Below are 5,934 nucleotides of genomic sequence, written 5' to 3'. Positions count from 1 at the left end.
GGTGTCCACATCTCTTTCTTCAAAGTCCATAGGGTCCACAAGGTGGTGTAGGTTGGATCTGGATCCCAGGCACCACACAGTTAAAGCTTTAGCTCCCAGAATGCACTGGGTCCACTCTCCCTATACACCGCCCCCGAGCCAGAGGCATCTCAGGTGGTACGTAGCCAAAGGCCGGAGGAGGAAAAGAGAGAAGGAAGACTGGAACACTCAAGAATCACACACAGACGGGAAACCGGTGACTAGCAATATCGCCCATATGAAGCCAGGTGCATCATGGTGGGTGCCCTGTGGACCCTATGGACTTCCAAGAAAGAGGGTTAACAAAAGGTAAGTTCTTACCATAACCAATTTTCTTCAGGGTCCATAGGCTGCACAGGGAGACCTTGGGGATGTCCCAAAGCAGTCCTTTTAAGGGACGGGATGCTCCAGCGCTGAGAGGAGAATCCGGTGCATAAAGGAAGCATCCTGAGAGGCAAAGGTATCAAAATGCATAGAACCTTAGAAAGGTCCGGATGGAAGACCACGTGTCCGCCTTACAAAGCTGAACAGCCGAGGCAACACAGCAAGCTGCCCACAGACCGACTAAAATGAGCATTAACATAAGCCGGAACAAGCAAGCCTGCCTGTGTGTAAGCCTCTGAGATAGTCATACGAAGCCATCTAGCCAATGTTTGTTTATTGGCTGACCAACCCTTCCTGTGAAATCCAGAGAGCACAAATAAGGAGTCTGATTTCCGAAGGAATCTGGTCCTGTCGACATTAATCCTGAGCACGGACCACATCCAATGAGGCCTCACCTGTCGAGAGGTCTGGTGACAAAGGCCGGTACAATTTCCTGATTAATATGGAAATTAGAAACCACTTTAGGAAGAAACTCAGGGCAGGTGCAAAGCACAGCCCTATCCTGGTGAAATATCAGAAAGGGAGGACGACAGGAGTGCTCCCAGTTCTGACACCCTGCTGGCCGAAGCAATTTCCAGGAGAAAGTCTTCGCTGTTAACTTCTTGAGGTCCACTGAATCTAGTGGTTCAAATGAAGGACCCTGGAAGGCCCGAAGTACTACCGCCAAATCCCAAGGAGCCACAGGGGGGACAAAGGGAGGTTGAATCCAGAGAACACCCTGGAAAAAGGTGTGGATACCCAGGAGCAGAGCTATCCTTCGTTGGAACCACACTGACAGTGCAGAGACATGTACTTTCAACGAGGCCAGGCGTAGGCAGAGGTCCAATCCAGCTTGAAGGAATGCCATTATCCTGGAAATACAAAACACCTGAGGGTCGTAATCCCGAGAGCAACACCTCTTGAAATAAGTATTCCACACTGTGGTAGATCCTGGCTGAGGCAGGTTTACGCGCTTTAAGCACTGTGCTGGTGACGGAGCTTGAGAATCCCCTGGACCTTAGGATGGATGTCTCAAGAGTCACGCCGTCAAAGACAGATGATCCAAGTCCAGGTAAAGGCAAGGACCCTGAGATAACAAGACCGGACACTGAGGTAGCAGGAACGGAGTGTCGATGGAGAGACTATGAAAATCTGAGTACTAATGATGTCTGGGCCAAGTTGGAGCCACCAGCAGGACCGTGCCTCCTTTATGCTTGAACTTCCGAAGAATCCGAGGAATTAGGTACACAAACGAAGGTCCACTTCACTGACAGAGCGTCCACCAAGCTTGAGTCGGCATCTCTTGTTCTGGACCCGTACACTGGTAACGTGATTGTGACGGGAGGCCATGAGGTCCACTTCTGGAAGGCCCCATCTGTCCACTAGGAGTTGAAACACCTCATTCCCTCAATGCACATCGTGACGGCTGAGGAAGTCCACTTCCCATTTGAGAACTCCTGAAATGAACACTGCCGAAATGGCCGGGAGGTGACACTCCGCCCATGTCAGAATGCGGGACACTTCTGTCATTGCTGCCCGACTTAAGAGTGCCTCCTTGATGGTTTGTGCAAGCCACTCTGGTGGCGTTGTCGGACTGAACCTGCACAGGTTTTTTGTGAAAAATACAGAATTATGGTATGAACATACCTGTTGATAATTCTTTTTCTTCGAGGTCCGTAGAGTCTACAGGAATTACCTTGGGATATACAGTATAGTTGGACGACGTCCATTGCACCAAACAGCAAAGCTTTGGAGCTCCCTGCATGCACTGGTCCTCCTCCCTATATCCCCCGCAACAGGCAGTTTGTGACTAAGCCTCATGGCAAGGAGACTGAGAATGGAGAAGAAACATTTCACCAGAAACACACTACATACGAAGAGGGAATCTTTATAGGATATATAGTCTTAATAGGGTCCCTCTGAGGTCAGGTGCGTCAAGGAGGGTGCTCTGTGGACCCTATGGACCTCAAAGAAAAATCAACATCAACAGGTATGTTCATGCCATAATTCTGTATTTCTTCTTCAGGTTCCATAGAGTCCACAGGAATTACCTTGGGACGTCCTAAAGCAGTCCTTAGTGGTGGGGACGCTCCTGAGAAGATAGGAGAATCCACCGCCCAAAGGAAGCATCCTGGGAGGCGTACATATAAAAAGCGTAGAACTTTATAAACGTACTCACAGAAGACTAGGTGGCCACCTTGCACAGTTGTTCAGCCGATACGCCCTGTCTTACCGCCCATGACGGTCCTACAGACAGTAGAATGGGCTGTCGCCCTGTTAGGTACAGGCAAACCCGTCTGCGTATAGACCTGAGAGATGATCATATGAAGCCAGTGAGACGTCTGCTTGTTGGCTGGCCAGCCTCTCTTATGGAATCCATATAACACAAATAAAGTCTGTTCTCCTGACGGCCTTCGGTCAGTCCACATAGATCTTGAGAGCTCTGACCACATCAAGTAAAGCTTCGCCGGGTAGACTGGCTTGAAGTCTGTAAGGCCGGAACCACAATTTCCTCATTAATATGAAAATGGGAAGCCACTTTTGGGAAATACCCCACCTTGGTACGGAGGACAGCTCTATTCGGATGAAACACAAAGTACGGGTTGCGACATGACAAAGCTGCCAGATCAGTCACCCTACAAGCTGACCAGGAGAAAGTATTTTCGCATTCAGCCATCTCAAATCCACTTTATCCAAAGGTTCAAAGGGATGTGTCTGAAGCGCCCTGAGAACCAGACACAAATCCCACAGTGCTACCGGTGGGAGAAATGTAGGTTGCAGTCGCAGTACCCCCTGCATGAATTTCTAACATCCGGCAGAGAAGCAATTTTGCACTGAAACCACATAGTCAAAGCTGACACCTGAACTCTCAAGGTGGCCAGGCGGAGACCCAAGTCCAATCCAGCGTGGAGAAGCCCCAACACTCTAGTCACCTTAAATATTTTAGGGTCGTATTTCCTGTTATGACACCACAGGAAAAACGACCACCAAACTCTGATATATGCGCGCAGAGGCCGGCTTCCATGCCCTGAGCATTGTCTATCACCGACGAAGAAAAAACCCCTGGTGTCTGAACATGGAAGACTCAAGAGCCAAGCTGTCAAAGCCAGTGAGATCCCATTTGTCCACCAGGTTTTGAAACACCTCCGGATGAAGAGCCCATTCTCCGGCGTGTATATTCTGGCGATTTAGGAAGTCTGCTTCCCAATTGAGCACTCCTGGGATGAACACAGCAGATATCGCTGGAAGATGGCTTTCTGCCCACCGCAAAATCCATACCACCTCTCTCATCGCCGCTGGGCTTCGTGTGCCTCCCTGATGGTTTATATAGGCCACTGTCGTCGTGTTGTCGGACTGAATTTGGACGTGTCTGCCCCTAAGAAGGTCCTGCGCCTGAAGAAGTGCCCTGTGCACTACCAGGAGCTCTAATACATTTATTGGCAGATGACTTTCCTGGTCTGTCCCTGGAAAGTGTGCTGACCTATGACTGCTCCCCACCCTCTGAGACTTGCTTCTGTGGTGAGGAGTACCCATTCTGGAATCCACAACGGACAATCACTGTTTATATGAGTCACCTCTAGCCACCAGGCTAAGTAGAGACGAACCTCTGGGACGATCTGAATCATCTGTTGTCTTATCTGATGATGCTGACCATCCCACTGCACCAAGATCCACCGTTGTAGGACTCTGGAGTGGAACTGCGCATAAGGCACCATGTCGAATGTGGCTACTATAGAGCCCAGCAACTGCATGGCCAGGTAAACAGATACTACCTGGTTGCTCAATAGACAGAGTACTTGTGCCTGCAGCGTCCTAATTTTGTCCTCCAGCAGAAAGATTTTTGTTACAGAGTCTAGCATCGCCCCCAAGTGTATCATCCGCTGGGTTGGTGAAAGTATTTCTTCCAGTTGATCACCCACCTGTGCTCCTGTAGGCAAGCTACCATCAACTGTAGGCGACACAGTAATGCCTCCTGCGACTGAGCCAGTATGAGGTCGTCCAGGTATGGCAGGATTCTGATTTCCTGCCGCCTGAGACAGGCCGTCATGACCGCAATTACTTTCGTAAACACCCTTGGAGCTGTGGCCAGCCCGAAAGGTAGGGCCTGGAAATGAAAATGTCGTTTGTTTATTGCAAACCTGAGAAATCTCTGGTGGGGTTTTGGGATTGGGACATGCAGGTATGCATCCTGAATATCCAGTGAAACCATGAAGTCCCCTGGTTCCATTGCAAACATGAACAACTGTAAAGTCTCCATGCAAAATTTTGGTGTCCTGACAAACTTGTTGAAAGTTTTCAGATTTAGAATAGGTCTGTACGACCCATTAGGCTTTTGGATTAAAAATAAGGTTGAATAGTAACCCATTCCCTGTTCCATCACAGGGACTGGGACGACCACCCCTGCTTTCAGAAGGGCCTCCACCGAATCCTGGTAGGCCCAAACTCTGACTGGGTCCCCTGGCAAATCCGTAACCACGAACCTCCGAGGGGGACGGCTTCTGAAAATTATGGCATAGCCGCAAATTACCAACTCCCATACCCAGGCATCTGTGGTCGTCTGATGCCAGGCCTGGGAGAACTGTAGCAGTTGGCCTCCACCCCAGACAACCTCCAGGCGGAGGCCCGCCACATCAGCCAGCAGGTTTACTGTCTGGTTTAGCTGTTGTACGCTTGCTTGCCCAGGTCTTTCTGGGCGGTCCCTTTCTCTGAAACTGCTGTCTCTTAGCTGAGGACTTTTGTCTCTTGTGACTAAAAGGACCGGGAGGGCCACTGTCTTCTGGTCGTGGAGGTAGTCGGTAATTCTGCGGACCTTGGTGTAGCCAGTGATGTCATAAGATCATCTAATCCTGGGCCAAAGAGAATCCTTTCTATTTCCAGGTAAGGTGCTAACGCTTTCTTAGGCTCCAGGGTTTCAACCATATGGTCCTAAGGGCTGCCACTGAGTTAGCCGACACACTAGATGCCATTATACCCGCATCGATGCCTGCTTCACAAGTATACAGAAGCCTCCTGTATCTGACCCAGCAAATTATCTGTTCTCGCTGGGTCTACAATCGTTTCAGCCAATCTTCCATTGCTTTAGCCACCCAGGCTATCGCCGTGGCTGGTCTGGTAATTGCCCGACGAGGCATAAATTGTTTTCAGATAATTATCCAGCATCCTATCCACACCATCCTTTAGGGATGATGCTGTAGGGATAGGCAATGTAGCACTCCTAACCACTGTTAATATGAGCGTATACTGTGGTGGAAACCACCCATTTGCTACACACTCCCGGCGCAAATGGGTGCCTAGCAGCAATCTTTTTAGTAAAAGAAAAAGATTTGCAAGGGGTTGTCCATGCCTCAGAAAAAAAAAAAAATGTTGTTAACTGCCCTGAGTGCTGCCACAGCCCAACATCTACAGACCACCTCTTTAGATGCCGGTAGGACCTCGACCTCCTCCTGTATATCGAGGACAGACCTCACTGCCCTCACCAAGGCAGGAACATCCACTAGGGCTTGGTAATTATCGTTCAATGAGCCAGACTCAGAAACCTGAGATTCCTCTTCT

This window comes from Taudactylus pleione, unplaced genomic scaffold, assembly GCF_031769625.1.
Source record: "Taudactylus pleione unplaced genomic scaffold, aTauple2 ptg000044l, whole genome shotgun sequence".
NCBI classification, from domain to species: domain Eukaryota; kingdom Metazoa; phylum Chordata; class Amphibia; order Anura; family Myobatrachidae; genus Taudactylus; species Taudactylus pleione.
The sequence above is the reverse complement of the archived record's forward strand: the minus strand, read 5'-3'. Positions refer to the sequence as shown.